At 42.4% G+C, this 17,501-nt stretch overlaps 1 long non-coding RNA gene across 1 annotated transcript in view; it reads left to right on the top strand.

Annotated features, from left to right (window-relative positions):
• The window catches only part of LOC131381330 (uncharacterized), an 80,321-nt gene extending 66,748 nt beyond the window's left edge, over positions 1 to 13,573 (top strand). Inside the window, exon 4 of the long non-coding RNA XR_009210011.1 lies at positions 12,919 to 13,573. This is a non-coding gene — a long non-coding RNA (uncharacterized LOC131381330). The remainder of the gene's footprint in view (positions 1 to 12,918) is intronic.
• The last annotated feature ends 3,928 nt before the right edge of the window (positions 13,574 to 17,501 follow it).

Genomic DNA, 17,501 nt, shown 5'->3' with positions numbered 1-17,501 from the left:
AGTGCAGTGGTGCAATCACGCATGGCTCATCGCAGCTTTGACCTCCCCAGGCTCAAGTGATTCTCCCACCTCAGCCCTCTTGAGTAGCTGGGACTGCAGGTGTATGCCACCACACACCTGGCTAATTTTTGTACTTTTTGTAGAGACGGGGTTTTGCCATGTTGCCTGGGCTGGTCTTGAACTCCTGAGTTCAAGCAATCTGCCCACCTGGGCCTCCCAAAGTGCTAGGATTACAGTTGTGAGCCACAGCACCTGGCCCAGACTCAAATGTTTTTTTAAACTGAATTAAGAAAATAATTCCAAGAAAGAAAAGGTAATTCAGTCTTTCACTAAATGCTAATTGAGCAGCTGCTAGAATTCTGTGGTGGTGCTAGATTACGCTCTTAAAAAAGAAAGAAAGAAAGAAAGAAAGAGGCCAGGTGCGGTGGGTCACACCTGTAATCCCAGCACTTTGGAAGGCTGAGACAGGTGGATCACCTGAAGTCAGGAGTTTGAGACCAGCCTGACCAACATGGTGAAACCCCGTCTCTACTAAAAATACAAAATTAGCTGGTTGTGGTGGCACATGCCTGTAATCCCAGTTACTCGGGAGGCTGAGGCAAGAGAATCGCTTGAACCCGGGAGGCGGAGATTGCAGTCAGCTGAAATCACATCATTGCACTCCAGCATGGGCAACAAGAGTGAAACTCTGTTTCAAAAGAAAAAAAAGAAGGAAAATGGCAGAGCAGGGTATAGATGAGGGTGAGGGAAGCAATGGACCTAAGGTACACTGTTCAAGGAGGCACTCACTCTCAGGTGACCTTGCACTTGAATGCCCTGCAATCCCTGAAGCTGAAGCCGTGTGTCTCACTTGCCTCACCCTGGTCCCAGCCCTGCCTTTTGCCCTTGGAGTGTTGTGTTTAGCAAGGATCCCATATCAGTATGGGCCAGACCCAAAGAGAGAAACCACACAGTGATTTGAACAGGGAGTTTTAATATAGGGAATTATTAACCAGTAGTCTATTGTTTAGAAACCAACAAGGACACAGGGGGAGAGAATACAACAAGCCAAGCCATGGAGTTTTGACCTTCAGGACAAAGTGAGGACTTTGTTTTTCCCTTAGGGCTGTGCCTGAGAGAGCATGACTTCCCCTATTTATTAGCAACATTAGACTGCAGCATTTCCTTTCAGATCAGCCCAAGCATTTAGGCTATTTCAGGAATCTAAATAACATCTCAGTCAAACTAACATTCCGAGAGAGAGAAATGTTTTAATATATCTTTTCCCAGAGTAGCCTTTAGGTCTCGGAGTGAGTGCAAACAGGCTGGGTGATGGTCGATATATTTGAAGATTCATGGGAATCCAGAAGTTTTGGCAGAGGTACATATGAATCTCAAGGAAAAATTAAATATAATTTGATATAATGCAAACTGCACAGTAGAATTTGAATGCAGGACAAATCACAACAGCTGTTTGTCATCTCTCACTTAAACAGCAGTAACAGGATTGCTTAAACAAATTCCGTTCCTTTCTAGAATGTTCAGAGTATTTGATATTTGCATAATGATTAATCTCCTGCTCCAGAGGAAATTCCCAAAGGAAGAGACAACACAGAAGCACTTTAAATTGCAACACCACAGCAAAGGGAAAAGAGGGAGCATGCTAAATCCTTAGTTTTGGGGCTACTGTCTCAGGAGAATTCTAAATAATGGTGGTCATCTTGCTGAATATTAAACCAAGAACAGGATAGCTAAGAGGACACGTTCCTAAACACTGGGACAAAGCATACTAACTAGGCCAAAGGTACACCACCAATTAAGGGATTATATCACGCCCGTATTATGGGGTGGTAGATCTTAAATATTTCAAGTTTTATTCTGTTCTTTGAAAAGGTTAAATTCTTATTCTTGGTGCCGTACAAACCCACCCAAACCTATCCCCACCCACCCATACAAGGAAAGTTCTGAATATATATATATTTTTTTCATAGAGGGTCAGTTGTTTATTTGCTGTGATTTGGGGGCCTCTGAGAAGCTTTTGGCTGCAGAAAGGGCAGCAGACTTGAAGTGTACCCCTAGGCTTCAGTAGGAGTTTGCCTGGATCAATGGGCTTTAACTTGGCTGTACTTTAGAATCACCTGGGGAACTTTACAATACCCTGGCCCGTAACAAAAACTCCCAGCCTGGTATGGTGGCTAATGCCTGTAATCCCAGCACTTTGGGAGGCTGAGGCAAGAGAGCTGCTTGAGCCCCAGTTTGAGACCAGCTTGGGCAACATAGTGAGACTCCCATCTCTATAAAAAGAAAAAAACAAGAAAAGCCCACAAATTATTAAACACTAAACACTCTCTCCTTCCTCTCCCTTTTTGCACTTTTGGGTTTCGGGCTGTTTTTCAGAAGGCTCTTAAAGCCTGGCCTCTGAATGTGATAAAGACATCAATTGGCCAGGCACGGTGACTCACACCTGTAATCCCAGCAGCACTTTGAGAGGCCAAGGCGGGCAGATGACTTGAGGTCAGGAGTTCGAGACCAGCCTGGGTAACATGGTGAAACCCCCCCATCTCTACTAAAAATACAAAAATTAGCTGGGTGTGTTGGAGGGCGCCTGTAATCCCAGCTACTCGGGAGGCTGAGGCAGGAGAATTGCTTGAACTCAGGAGGCAGAGGTTTCAGTGAGCTGACATGGTGCTACTGCCCTCTACCCTGGGTGACAGAGCAAGACTCTATCTCAAAAAATAAATAAATAAATAAAAATAAAAAAATATCTATCTGTGTCATTTAGTCACAGCTTGTGAAATAACTTTCTGTCTCTGCTCTGAAAGGGTATTTTATAAAATAAGTTAAAAATTTTATATGGATATTGACATTCTCACTGCTGAGAGGTTAATATAGTCATTTGTAATGACTAAACATATTATTCAGTTATAATGACTAAACATATCTCATGACTCAGTTCTGAAACAGTACTAAATACATAGTTAATGAATAATATTCATTAACCATGGCTGTCATAAATATTCATCTAATGCCTGTCTTCATTTGAGAGTTAGTAACATGTTAAGGATATTTGTGGAGAGAATGAAAGTGACAAATTCTATCTATATTTAGTCTTATTTAAAAAGCAAATTCATTTTTTAGAATACTCTTTGATAAAATCCTTTAACAAAAGGAAATTTCCTTTTAAAAAAGTCTTCTGTCTTTGAGTTAATACTCTTAACCAAGGACAGTTTACTAATGTTTTGCTTGTTAAATGGCCAGTTGATGGACAGTGTAAAGGATTCAATTCAGCGAAGAGTAATACAAAGCAGTGTTCTAAAACGTTAAACTGATGCCTTCCTAATAGTACTTTGGAGTTATTTTTCTAATGAAAAGAGGTAGCAGTAATTCACTGCCACCCTTTCCTGGTGTTCTTGATCAACAACCCATCTTAAAGGTTGTTGGATGGGGTTGGTATATAGTCTGTGAACAGAATGGAGCAGGGACTGGTAACCTTTTTCTTCAAAGGGCCAAATAGTAAATATTTTAGGCTTTACTACCCAACTCTGGTATTGTGATACTAAAGCAGCCCTAGAAAATATGTAAATGAATGGGTGTGACTGCGTTCCAAAAAACTTTATTTTCAAAAACAGGCGGCAGACTGAGTTTGGCTTGCGGGCCATAACTCACCCACTTCTGGAATACAGCAAACCCAATAGGGTATTAAATTGGCTCTGAAGTTGCAATGGAAGTGTACTGTAGGATTAGGAAGAAGCCAATGGGTGCCAGGGTTCTCTATGAGCAGGTGGCTCCACTAAGATGGGAAAAGTCATGAGAAAAAATTAATAATAATGAGTGGTAATAGCAATGGCTAATGTTTACTGATAATTTGCTATATAACTTGGGTTAAATACATGTTTTATCTCGTATAATCTTTATAATAACCTTGAGGTAGGTATTAACCTATTCCCATTTTGTAGATGAGAAAATTGGGGCATGGAGAGGTTACATACATTTCCCAAAGACATACAGTTAGTAAGTGTCATGGCTGAGATGTGAATTCAGATAGACTGACTTTAGAGACTGCTCCTTTAAGGATGCATTACTACATACCCCCAGAGGACACAGCCACATCCAAAGTCATCACAGCTGGGAGGGAATAGAAGCGTCTCTATATAGACACTGTATAGGTTCTAGGGTTTCTGTTCTGGTTCTAGGGGTTCACCATGCTGCAGATGGGCCAGGAATTGTGCCCTGGGATATGCACTGGGGGAGACAGTTCTCCACAGGTCTCTCATATTTCTCCATATTTTCAAGCAGAAGCATTGATAGCATTTTTCAAACATGTTTGCATATTGGAAAGCAGCCTTGGAAGACAGAGGTAGTATCTCCCTCTGGAACAGAGAGAAGATTTGCTTGCTGCATAGTATAATAAAGACGATGCCTCTTTTTGGGGCAAAGTTGAGCAAGTTTGTTTGCAGCTCATTATAAATTATTGGAGTTCTTCGGCTATGATGGAATCCATTGTGTGTGCCACTGGGCTACTCTATGTTACCCCCTTAGACCTTGGGGGGCAAGAACTAGTATGAACATAAATCTCACGTTGCTTGCTGTGCTGAGGGAAATAAAGTCCTTCGCCTTTGGCCCAGGAGTCTCATGTCTTCTGCCAGTATCCTGAATCTGTGGCAGGCTAACTTGTTTTGTGCAAGCAGGGTAAAATGTCAGTTCTTGACATATGCAGGAGGCACAGTAGATCCTAATGGCTGGTCTGAGGAGGAAAGCTGTTCACTCTTGGCTTGGTTTTGTGTCTTTTTAAATTATGGGTGAATGAGGCCTGTGCTGAAGCCAGGGAGAGGCAAACCTCTACAAGCACCTGTAGCTCTTGATTACATAACTGGCAGAGTGCTATGGTCTTCTGAGAAGTTCTAAAACTGACCATATGGAGTTAAAGATGTAAAATTGATTCGTTGGAATGATTTTCAATGAACCATAGCTGTAACATAAATATTACATTCCAGCTGTCTAATGTAGTGGTTCCCAGAGCTGCTCATTACATCACATGGTAACATTAAAATAACAATTATAAAACAACAGATTCCTGAGCACCGCCTCATGTATGATAAATCAGAATATCTGGGGGAGAGGCTCAGAAATCAATATTTTACAGATTTCCCAGATTATTTAGATACAGTCAGTCCCTGCACTGCTCTAATGATAAAGATTGAATTCTATCACAGACAAGTCCTGCTTCTCTGTACCTAAATTTTTTCATTGGTTACACAAAAAGTTACTCTAGAACTGTGCTGTTCAGTATGGTGGCAACTAGTCACAGGTGGCTATTTGAAATACAATTTATCAAAATTAAATTTAAAATTCATTTCCTCAGTTCCATTAACCACATTTCAAATATTTAATAACCACATGTGGCTACTGGCTACAGTATCATATAGCACAGATGAAGAACATGCCCATCATCACAGAAAATTCTATTGAATAGAGTTGCTCTAGAATATCTTATTACACCAGAAAGGAAGGATGCTATCAAAGATGACTGAGGTTGTACCAAAAAGACTCAGGAGCTAGCATAAATAAGCTTTCATTGGCCAAAGATGGGATAATTTGAGCACTAACTAGAATAATAACTGCAATGGATTTAAATACATCAAATATATTTAAACTCATGAGTTCATAATCATACTAAAATAATATTTATTGGTGACTTTTGGAGGATGCTAGGGAACCAAGTCACTATCTGAAAACTGGAAAATAAAGGGTTATCAAGCATTTAATCAGTACTGTTCATAAAGGAAAGGCTGGATAAATGCTTGAGATGGACAGAGTTGCCTATCAGAAGGCTCATTAGCAGATCCTACAGAATGGGAGCACTGCTTGCCCTTTGCCATGCCCAGTTCAATAACATACCCTTGTACTGATTTTTCTTCCTTTCTTTTTTCATTTCCCATATCCTGCACTTCTATTCTCTGGGGTCCTTAAATAAATTACTGCCTGCAAATCTCTATCTCAGGCTCTGCTTTTGGGGGTGAGGAACTCTGGCTAGGACAGCATTCTACTTCAAATTCTTGAAAGGGAATCCAACCCCACCATTTGGTTGCTTGGTTCAGACTTCTGTTCCTGGTCCAATCTATTGTGAGAGGCTGTTTCTTTCAGAGGTATAGTTGGGACTTCTTAAAGTTGAAGAAGCAGAAGGGAGAGAGAGTTATGGGGTCAAAACTGAATGCAAACCTGCATTGGAAAAAGATTCCCCAGGTGATTTTATGTACCTTAAAGTCAAATAACTCTACTTTAGAGGGTGTAATAATTATCTGGCTCAGGAACATTTTAAAAATAGACAAGATGTTGAGTCCAAAGGTCAACGGGAAGCACATTTGGGGGAAGAGGAATACACATTGTTACATGGGGGGGTTGCAAGAGGAAAAGCAAGATTGAATGTATATGAAACCTTTAAATCCACAGAGGAAAATGGACAATATGCAACATATGGTGCATGGTATAATAGCCTACTACACAGAATGTACACTATGTGTACCTAGGTTATTATGTTCTGTACCATAAACCTCAAAAAATGTTCGAGTAGGAAAGTATCCAGCCCTCCAAATCAATAGAAAGCTGCCTCCACATCCCTGTAGATATGGAACAGGTTCTTACTGAATGACTGTTACATACTGAACCCAAGGCTAGGGTTGCGGCTGGGGTATGTGTGTCCGTGAGGGAGGCAGAACCAATCTTGGCAATTCACCACTTCCCACCCAGCACTTTGGGCTTCTCTGTTCCCCTCCCCAGACTTCTAACATTGTCCGCCTCAGTACACAGCCCCTTCCTCCCACGCAAAAACTCTCAGTCACAGGCAGGATGTACTGCGAGCTGTTTAATAACTGGCTTTCCAGAAAAAAAAACAGAAAGCTCTGATTTGCAGCATTTTCCAATTTCTAAGGCATAAACACTCCCATCACGGCTGATTGTAAATTACTGAACACGGAGTTGGGAGGTGGTATAAACTGGCCCCCGCTCACCACTGGGAATAACCGGAAGAAAGGTAAGGGGGGAAATAAATGGTGGAAAGACACTGTAGAGGGGTTTAAGACCTTCCCAGAAGTGAGGGAAAGGAAATCAAGGTAGTGATGACCTGGAGTCATTCCTTTAACTTCAGTTACTATGATTCGGAAACATTGGTATCTGCCTCTTCATGTCAAATAGGACTCTGCAGAGGCTTGCCTTGCTCCTTTGGCTCCGTGTGGCATATTTGGCCATCTTGTTCAATCTACGGCCTCTTAGCTTCAATGTTCCTGAGAATGTCCTTATATTGTGGCTTTTTTTTTTTTTTTTTTTTTAGATGGAGTTTCGCTCTTTGTTGCCCAGGCTGGAGTGCAATGGCACAAACTCGGCTCGGCACAAACTCGGCTCACCGCAACCTCCACCTCCCAGGTTCAAGTGATTCTCCTGCTTCCGCCTCCCGAGTAGCTGGGATTACAGGCATGCGCCACCATGCCTGGCTAATTTTGTATTTTTAATGGAGACAGGGTTTCTCCATGTTGGTCAGGCTGGTCTCAAACTCCCGACCTCAGGTGATCTGCCCTCCTCGGCCTCCCAAAGTGCTGGGATTACAGGCGTGAGCCACTGCACCTGGCCTATATTGTGGCTTTAAAAGAGTCAGAAACTCAGCTGGAGAAAAGGTTTTAGGACAGCAAGAGTGCCTTGTATTCTGTTTTGATAGAAACCTCTTCCATAAACATTATCTAGGCCCCGGAATGCTCATACCACCTTTCATGGGCACATCACACCCCTTCTTCCCTGCCTGAATGCTCCTGACCCCTATCTGGCCTCCTCAGGTGTTACACACCTTGCTTTGCTGGCCACAATTCAAGCCCTCACCTGGTTTCCTTGGACATCATCTGAGAGCTACCTATCTGTCTTTCCTGAGAGAGCTCCAGCTGGCACAGAACTCCTTCCCTTGGGGCTACTGGCAGATAGATATCCAACTTGCCATAGGCACTGGCAGGAAGCTCAGACCTGTCCTCCTGCCCACAAGCACTGCCTTGAAGGCTCATGCTGGCTCTCTAAGCGCCTGATCCAGTGGCCTGGGTCCTCTGGTCACCTCCCAAGCTGCAGACCATTGATTTCATTTGCAGCTCTGGGCCAGCGGAACCCCTCGTTCTCATCCTTACCAACAAAGCGCACGCTTGAATTTCCCGTAACTGCTCTGGTTGCTCACTGTTTGCTTTTTCTTGGAAAACATCCAGGACAGGAATCTAGCTTAGTACAGAGAGCCTAAAATAATGCTTCTTAGCCTGCACAAAAAAATAATTTTTTGTTATCTTCTCTTTGTTGTCTAATCTGATCCAAGGTGACTTGCGGGAAAGAAATGCTTCCACTAGCAAGTTAAAAGTGTTCATTTTTGCAATCCTAATAGCTGTTTGAAATATAACAGCTTGTTTAGTCCTCTCCCTAGATGAATGTACCTTCATCTTTAGATTTATGATTTGGTTTTTATCTCTTCTGAAAATAGAGACAGATGTAGTGGAAGTTCCCTCATCTCTGCCTCTCAGAACTGGGGCCTCTTTTCTGAGTTTTACTTGTCTTCTAGACACCCAAAGCAGCCACTAGTTAGGTTTATTCTTCTTAATTCTCATTTTCTCTCCATATGTTTTCTTCTCTGAGCCCATAAACACATCACCACTCTTCTTTACAAAGGCAAGGCCCCTTACACGGTTTAGAACATTCTACATACTGACAGAACACTCCAGGTGGCTCAGCTAACTCACCACAGCTTTTGTGTTTTTCCAGGTTAGGGAAGGCATTAGGGCCAGAAGTCAGCGTGCCCTTCCTGCCAACAGACAGCCTTGCTCTACCCACTGAGTGTTCTGTTTGGAGTGAAGGCCAAAGATCTCTGGACTAAAAAAAATGCCTTTAACTCAAGCCCAAGTTAGAAAAGAAAGAATTCCAGCTTCTGCTGTCAGGCCTGCGAGGCTGGCCAAGCTGGAGCCTCCTTGACCTTTCTTTTTTCCTTCAGCCGTCCAATGAATTTGTGTCCAATTTGTCTTCCAACCCTCCACAGACAGTTGCATTCTATGATGCCTCTGGTGATTTGGAAGGCGGCAGAGCTAGGCACAAAAATAGGAGCGCCTGAGGCGAGAGATTCTTCCAAGGTTCTTGGTTGTCAGAAAGATGAACATCACCAAATGGTTCTAAAAGAAGAGATGAAAGGGATTAACATTGTAAGCAGTTGTGAGATTAGACTGTCCAAGTCACTAGGCGCCAGATGAAGCAGGAGGCATAGCAGAGAAAATCCTCTGCTGGTATCGGTAAAATTATGAGCAAGGTTTAGGGGATTCATCAGAGGAAGGCTAAGTTGAATGGGCACTAATGAGCTGATGACTCAAATCTAGGAAGGAATAAGATCATAACAACCAAAGCTCTGCATGAAGGCAGGTGCTATACAATTGTCACATCTACTAGAGACAGGCACTGGTCCCCAAGGTGAGACTGGCTGGCCCCTTACCCAGTGAACAAGTTATCAAATACTTAACTAAAATAAGAACTTTGAATATGCCCAGAAGGATTCCTAGTGCATGCACTTAAATATGTTACTCTCCCTATCTTTTATTAAGGCCCCTGTTTGGAGAAGGGACTGAACTAGATGTGGGCATGTCTTAAAAATGCTTATGAATCTTGAGCCTGGTATAACGTAAACACTCAGAAAACACTTTATTGTTTACCATATAGTAGGACTCATCCCATCGTGGGAAGCTATGGCAGTGGCCTTGAAAAGAGTGGGTATTAGTACACAAATGTTCAGAATGTCCCACAGTGCTACATAGTGCCCAGTTCACGGATGAGCTGCCACTCTGCTGGGACAGGCTTCATCTGTTTATTTCAAATGGATAAATGTTGGGTGTTCTCTTGGCCTTAAAAGGGGTTAGATGTAGCACAGGGCATTTATATTGTCCTGAAATCAGTCTGAGAGTGTTGGATGGGGGCAATTAATATATGAAATCAGGGAAATAGCTTTTCCCTCATCCTCTTCATCTCCAAGAATATCTTTCCGAGATATTCTCTATTGTTCTGCCCAGTGCAGTTAGGTCTTACTTAGTTTGCCTTATAAGGTCTTTTCAGATTTCGAGAGCTCTCCCCATAGGAAGTTTTTCCTGCTGTTCTGCCTGAGTTGCCTTCTGCTTAATTTTAGTCCATTATGTCTGTAAAGAGAGGGAGGGTTTTATGGGGCAAAAGGCCCAATCATCGTGGGAAGAATGAATCATTCCAAGAACAGTGAGCGGGGCTGGAAGGAGAAGGCAGCGAAGGGGCAGGAAGTTGTGGGTGGAATGGGTTATTGAGAACAGCATCAAAACAGTCTGTCTTCTCTCTCCATTACTCCCACTAGGGGGTGCCCAGCATCCCAGAATAATCACTATTATTAGGAAGTTGAAGTTTGATGTGTCATCTCCTAATAGAAGGGCACTGGTTTCTCCCCCGGGGTTTTCTATATCTCTGCCCTGAGTTGAGAAGAGATCTCTGTGTGTATGTGTATGTGCATGTGTATGTGTATGTGCGTATTTCTTTGTATGTATGTGCTTGTGTGTGTGGGTTAGAATCAGTAAGTGCACAAATGCCTCTTAAGCATTCATTTAAAGAGTCTCAATTCATGGAAATCCTTAGGGATACACTGAGTTCTCCAGGACCCAGCTGACTTGATCTTGAAGTCAGTGGCTGGAGTAGTTGTGGGCCAGGAAGACCCTCCTCAGCCCCAGAGAAGTGGCAGCTGATGTATTTTAATCACTGGAAGTCAAGAAGTTGTAGGGATAAGAAATGAGTGCAGCTGAGGGATCAGCTGGAAGTCAGGGATGGAGGAAAGACTGAGGGTGTGTGAGATTCTAAAGTAGAGTGGTGAACAGGTGTGGGATGGATGTCAGTGAGAGGTGAGGGTATCTGGAGGGTTTCCAAACAGCCAGGCCTTCAGAATGGCCACAGCAAAACTTCCAGTTCTGAATGGTTTTGTGGAAAGAAAATGGAACCTGGATCTTGGAAGACATGAATTGAAATTTCAGTTCAAGCATTCTATAGCCATGAGACCTGGGGGAATTGGGGCAAGTTATTTCACATCTTTGATCTTCAATTCTCTCATCTTCAAAAGGAGACTAATGATACTAGGGTTAAGTGAGAATTTAAAAAATAATGCATATAATGCACTACACAAATAGAATCTTCTCCTACTTGGAAACGGCTGTAAGCAAAGATTCAGTTCTTGCATCCCATGACCACAGAGTTCTAGGACTGCAGCCCTGGGCAAGAGGTTCCACCTTGGCTGCTGGAGTTTTCTGCAATGAAGAACTTCAGTGAGTGTTCAGGGCATGCCTGCAGAACCCTGGTCCTTCTGTTTGGACCAGTGCTCCAAATTTGTAGGCCTTTGGGCCATAATTTAGAACCTATTTCTAAATTTTTGAAGGTCTTCTGTCTAGTCCTGAGGCCTTTAGTCTCAGAGAATTAAATTGTCTTATCCAGGGTCGGTCATACAGACTGCCAAAGCCTGGCCTGGAATCCAGGTGCAATATTCCTCTGTGTTACCAGTTCCTCCATGCTAACCTGACAATGACTCACAATTCCTTATAGCACAGTGTTCCAAAGTCTGAGCCACAGACCACTTGTACTAGTGGCAGCAGGTGGGCTTGATAAAAATGCAGATTCCTGGCTCCCTGCCAGCCCCGTGCAATTAGATTCTGTAAAGTTTAAAAGTAATGATTTATAAATTTCCCAGACCTGGGTTATACTTTTATATGGAAACATAATGCCTGAATCTGACAGAGCACTTTTTCATGGAGGAAAGTTGGGACTCTTGGGCAGGCTTCTTGTTGCTTTTGTACTCTACAGGTGTTCCTGACCCTGGTATTTATACAGCCATCTCTGCCCTACCTACTTACTTCCTTCCCCCAGAACTTCCTAAAGTGGTTAGGAACAATTATTGTGAAGGTCATAGGAGACCATTTCTGTGAATGCCAGATGTGTTGGTGCAATCTGAAAAGGTCAATTTGACTGACGCCTGAGCCACAGTGATAACCCAAGGCAGCAGCCCTGTCACTGCTAGCTCTCAGTAGTGGTGGCATCTGCAGCCTCGAGCAAAGAGATTGTTTAAACTGATGGAGGGGAAGCTTTAGTTCTTATTTCTGGGAGATTGAGTGGCACCAGGAGAAAGGCTGATCACTAGTTGCAACTTCCTTTTTATTTATAATAGCTTTGCTGCTAGTTTAGCTGTGTTTAGACTAAAGGTGGGGGCAAAAATTACCCCTTCCTCGAAAGCTATGAACTCTGACCTCTCGGTCTAGAGAGAGATGGACTCTGGACATGTGGACAGGCTCTACGAGATTCTTCCTGACAAGGGCTATATGAGCTGGCTTTCAGAAGGAACTTGTTCATGACGGTGGATCACTATTCAGAGAGACACACACTTTCTCAAAGAAATGACAGGGGCAGCAGGGATCACATTAAGTTTTGATAGGGTCCTGCAGCTGTTGGGGCAAAGGGGTCTGCCTTGGCCTCTGGGGGTCTCTGCACTGCAGAACTGCAGTGGATGTACAGGGATTGCCGGGGGCTGCAGAAGGATTTTGCAATATGCATTCATGTTAGCTTCAAAGTGCCCAAAATGAGCGTGAAAATGCTGTCAGAAAGGCAGTTATTGCTACTTGAAGTCCCTGTTGGAACAAAGTGCAAATTAAATACTGGTAAAAGAAAACAAAGCAGATCACTGTTGTGTAGCAAATGTCACTGTCCTGTGTACCTATCTGGCCTACTGGCTGACTCCAGGAGGTGGGAGGCGCGACTGCATGGCGCCACGTTCGGCCTCCTACCTTCAAAGCTGGTTGCATCTCTGAATGAGGAGCTGGTGAGAAGGAGCTCTCCTTGATAAAACATCTTTTTTGCCCTTCCCAATCTATTCTTTCCTCTTCTGTTTTCTAGGAACAAGAGGATTTATCTGACTCAACTGGAGATGGCTCCCTTCCCTAATTTATTGTTGCATCCTGAAGCTTCCCCCATGCTGGGCTCAGTGTGAACAAACAGTGTGGGAGAATGCAACCACTGCAGAGGTACAAGTTCACAGAGGCAGAGCCGCCCCTCGACTGGGCCAGAGGCAAAGACAAACCCCAGCCTCTTTCTTGTCATTCATTGAATTTTGCTGAACCTGGAAAGGAAATAAATTCCAAAGGCAGGAAGTGACCCAGAGACCATAACAATATGTGAAAAGCTTAGCCGGTGCTTCCGCCCCTTTGTTTCAAACTATTCTAATCTGTGTCCCAGGAAGCCTAGCCCATGGCCAGATGGAGATCTGTTTTCAGATGCCTCCTGGCATCTGCCACTCCCGGCTGGTGACATTTGCACGTTTCAGAAGGCAAACCTGTCCCAACATCTTCAAACTTCCAGAGAGGTGTAGCACCAGGAAAGTCCTTGGGTCTCTGGCTGACAGCACCAACTAGCTGATTTGCTTCATCTGCAGCTGATCTGCTGCTGGACTCCAGCCTAGAACACTAGCACACCGGGTCTGTTCTTGAAGATTTGCAGATTCTGAAATCAAAATGCCCTGTGTTGCCAGAAAACGCTGGCTCCCTTGCCTGCTTCATAATCCCTTCTCACCAGGCTTTCCTAAAGAAACTCAATGAGTCAGGAAGGAGGAAAACATGTCTGAGGGAGATCTGGAGGTGGGCCGTTCTCTCTCATTGCTTCTGAAAATTCCCTTCTGTTTTGCAATGTGGGTAATGTTTAGGGATTTGCTTTTACTTTTTCTCTGTTTCTTCCTCTGTCAGCTCTCACTTTGAGAGACCCTTCATTTACCACTCATGAAATTAGCTCTGCAATCGCAGGAGGCTCTCTGATGGGGAAATAGTCACTGTTGCAAAAAAGTTTAGACTTGACTTTCATCCCCAGGAGCAGGGCCAGAAATTGTTCCCGCCCTGCTCTCAGAAGGAACCATCACTCAACTGCCCTGCTCTGCTGTGGCTCGGGGGCCTGTACTTTTCCTAGGCTTTTAATTTTTACTGCTTACCCTCCATCAGCCTTCCTACTGAAGGCTGTATGCCAGCTGACGTCTATGCACAGCAAGGTGGCTTCTGGGACACCTGCTTCAAACAGGTATCCAGCTAGCTAACTGCTCCCCACCAAACCCCTCCAGGTAATTGGAAAGGAACTTGGAGTTGAGTGAACACCTCTTTCAAAATGTTAAGTAGATCAAAGTGTAAAGAATCCAATATATTTGTTGACAACTGATTTATAGAAAAGCCCCAGCAAGAAAGAAGGGGGAGGTTCAGCACCAGGTTGGTGAAAATGAGATCGTGGGTAGGGCACCACCGTACAGCATTCTGGCATCAGACCTCTGTCGTAGGGTGCGAAGTCACTCTGTGCCACTCTCTAAAATTGTGTTCTCTTTATTATGAAAGAGGTTTCCAAAAGTGTTTTGATAAGCTTGGATTTATCCTAGAAAGGCAATATGGTCTCCATTACAAGACAGGAGCTTAATATCAGAGACAGGTTGTATCAATGTATGTAGCTGCTAGTAAATAGTAGATAAAAGAAGCTTCAGAAAGGTCGGGGGAGGGAGTCTTGTTGTTAGGAAGGAACAATCTTGCAGGCGATATGAGAGATTTTCTCTCTCTTTCTCCTTTCCTCTGCCTATGGAAAATCAAACAGGAGAAAGCTAGAAATACGAGACAGAGAGAAGTAATTTCTCCAACTGTTGACACTGGCCAAACAAGATAAATAGTTCATATTCTGATGATGATGACAACAGTTATGATGAGAAGATATTGACCCAGAGGAAGAAAACAAAGGCTTTTGATTTCAAGCTGTGTGTAAGCCCCAAAGAACTGTTGTCAGAGTCACTTTTATGATCTAAGGGACTTTTGGCTACAATTATAAGACTTGTAAGATAAATTGTGAGATAAATATAATTGGTCAGAAAGATCAGAATTAGATTAAGACATGATTGAAAATGGTTAACCATTAGTGAGAAGTATACCAAATTATATGTATTTTTGTGTTTCTTTCAGTCTTGATCTAATTATCTGTTAAAAAGTAACATAGTTAAGAACTGTATTCTGGTTTAAATATAACACAAAGCAAAATATTTTGTTGTGCTCTCTTAGGCATATGTTTGAGATGCCTGGCCACTGGAGGTCATCTCGTCTACTATGTTCACCACAGATAAAGAATGAAAAGAGAATATACAACCTTGTGATTGCTAACAGTGAAAGCTCAGAGTTATGACATAACAGTAAGTATTATATTCTACATAATCTTAGGTTTAACAGAGGTAGTTACTAGACACTTAAAGAACATGCTTTTATTTTGCAGAAGAGAAAATGGAATTAAAAATTGGAAAAGAATAGAGTCATGACTCCCAAACTGTGTCCTAGGCACCCAAGACTTTGCAGCAAACTTAGAGGGGGGCTGTGGCATAGTTTAAATATCAAGGAAGTATAGTGGCACCTGACGTCTGTTGGATATCAACCGAACTATTAGCTCAAGGTAGTTCATTGTTCCAACATTAGATTGCGCTACATTTCTTTCAAAAATGTCCTGTCTTTGGGAAGCTGAGTTTTCAGCAGTTGTTGTAAAATGCAAGTACCCAGAGAAAACCAGTGTGGAATAGGACGTGAAGGTGCTTGTGTCCACATGGGTTCCAAGATTTGAGAAGGTATTTGGTGCCCAATTGGCATATACATCCCTTTTTCTTTTTTTTGGATGGAGTCTCACTCTGTTGCCAGGTTGGAGTACAGTGGCGCGATCTCAGCTCAGTGCAACCTCCGCCTCCTGGGTTCAAGCAATTCTCCTGCCTCAGCCTCCTAAGTAGCTGGGACTACAGCTGCATGCCACCACACCCAACTAATTTTTGTATTTTTAGTAGAGACGGGGTTTCACTATGTTGGCCAGGATTGTCTCGATCTCTTGACCTTGGGCACACACATCCTTTTACAAGTAACCAAGTATTTAAGAATGAAATGAATCTTTTCTTTTGATTTATGTGTATAATTTTTTTGAACAACTAAGTTGTTGGGACTTAACTACTGGATAAATGGAATTTGGGGTAGGTATTTCTTTTTGCCTAGGGACTCTGTGAAAAAATTACAGGGATATAAAATGCTGTGACATGAGACAGTTTGGGAACTCTGAATTAGGGCAATACAAAGGTAGATTTTAATGGTTCAGGCTCATTGGTCAGAATTAAAAAGTGGTTAGATCCTCCTCTCCCCACACCACCCAGGACACTGCTCCCAGGATTTTTCCCTGTTCCCATATGAAATAAGCAATCTTAGTCTGAATTTTTAAATTAATACAACCATTTGGTAGACTATTAAAAGTTACATGACACAAAGCTTCTCAAAATATCTCCAATGCAGGACTTTTTTTTTTCTTTTAAATTTTTTAATCTGTCATGGACTATATGATGATTAATTTTATGCACCAACTTATCTGGACTACAGTGCCGATATTTGGTCAAATGTTATTCTGGATATTTCTGTGAGGGTGGTTTTTGGGTGAGATTCATGTTTAAATCAGTAGACTTTGAGTAAAGCTGATTATGATTCATAATGTGGATGGGCCTCATCTAATCAGTTGAAGGCCTTAAGAGAACAGAGACTGACCTTCTCTGAGCAAGAAGGAATTCTGTCAGTAGTCTGCCTTTGAACTCTGCATCTCTTCCCCGAATCTCCAGCCTGCTGGTCTGCCCCATCCGATTTCTTTGGATTTTGGTTCCACAATTACATGAGCCAATTCCTTAAAATAAATCCCTATCTATACATATACACACACACACATATCCTGTTGGCTCTGTTTCTCTGGAGAATCCTAATACAGACTGATGCTTTAAAAAAATGTGATAAAAATGAACTTCTAGGAAAAGAATCATATGCTTAAATATTTCAGAAATGTCAAATTGTTATAAAAGTTTCTAAATGCTTGCTTCCATTTTCTATATTTAGCTTTAGCTTGTCTACGATTGGTAATAAAAGGTTTGTGGAACACACTTTGAGTAGCACTGATCTCATAAAAATGGAAATATATGCATATACCTATCTATATTTATATCTATGTACATACGTTTATTTACTTTTAACTTGAAACTAATTTTAAATTGATAGAAAAGTTGCAAAACTAGTACAAAGTATTCCCATATATTGCCTTCCTCAAGTTCCCCAGTTTTAATATCTGTATAACTATAGTATAATTTTCAAAACTAAGAAACTTAGCATTGGTATAATACTATTAACTAAACTAAAATCCTGTATTAATCTGTTCTCACATTGCTATAAAGAACTACCTGAGACTAGGCATAAAGAAAAGAGGTTTAATTGACTCACAGTTCTGCAGGCTGTATAGGAAGCATGGCTGGGGAGGCCTCAGGAAACTTATAACATGTCAGAAGGTGAAGGGGAAGCAGGCACATCTTACACGGCTGAAGAAGGGGGGAAGAAAGAGTGAAGGGGGAGGTGCTACACACTTTTAAACAACCAGATCTTGTGAGAACTCTCTCACTATTATGAGAATGG

The sequence above is a fragment of the Hylobates moloch genome, unplaced genomic scaffold, assembly GCF_009828535.3.
Source record: "Hylobates moloch isolate HMO894 unplaced genomic scaffold, HMol_V3 SCAFFOLD_15, whole genome shotgun sequence".
NCBI lineage: Eukaryota > Metazoa > Chordata > Mammalia > Primates > Hylobatidae > Hylobates > Hylobates moloch.
Note: the sequence above shows the minus strand (reverse complement) of the source record. Positions and strands in the feature narration are given on the sequence as shown.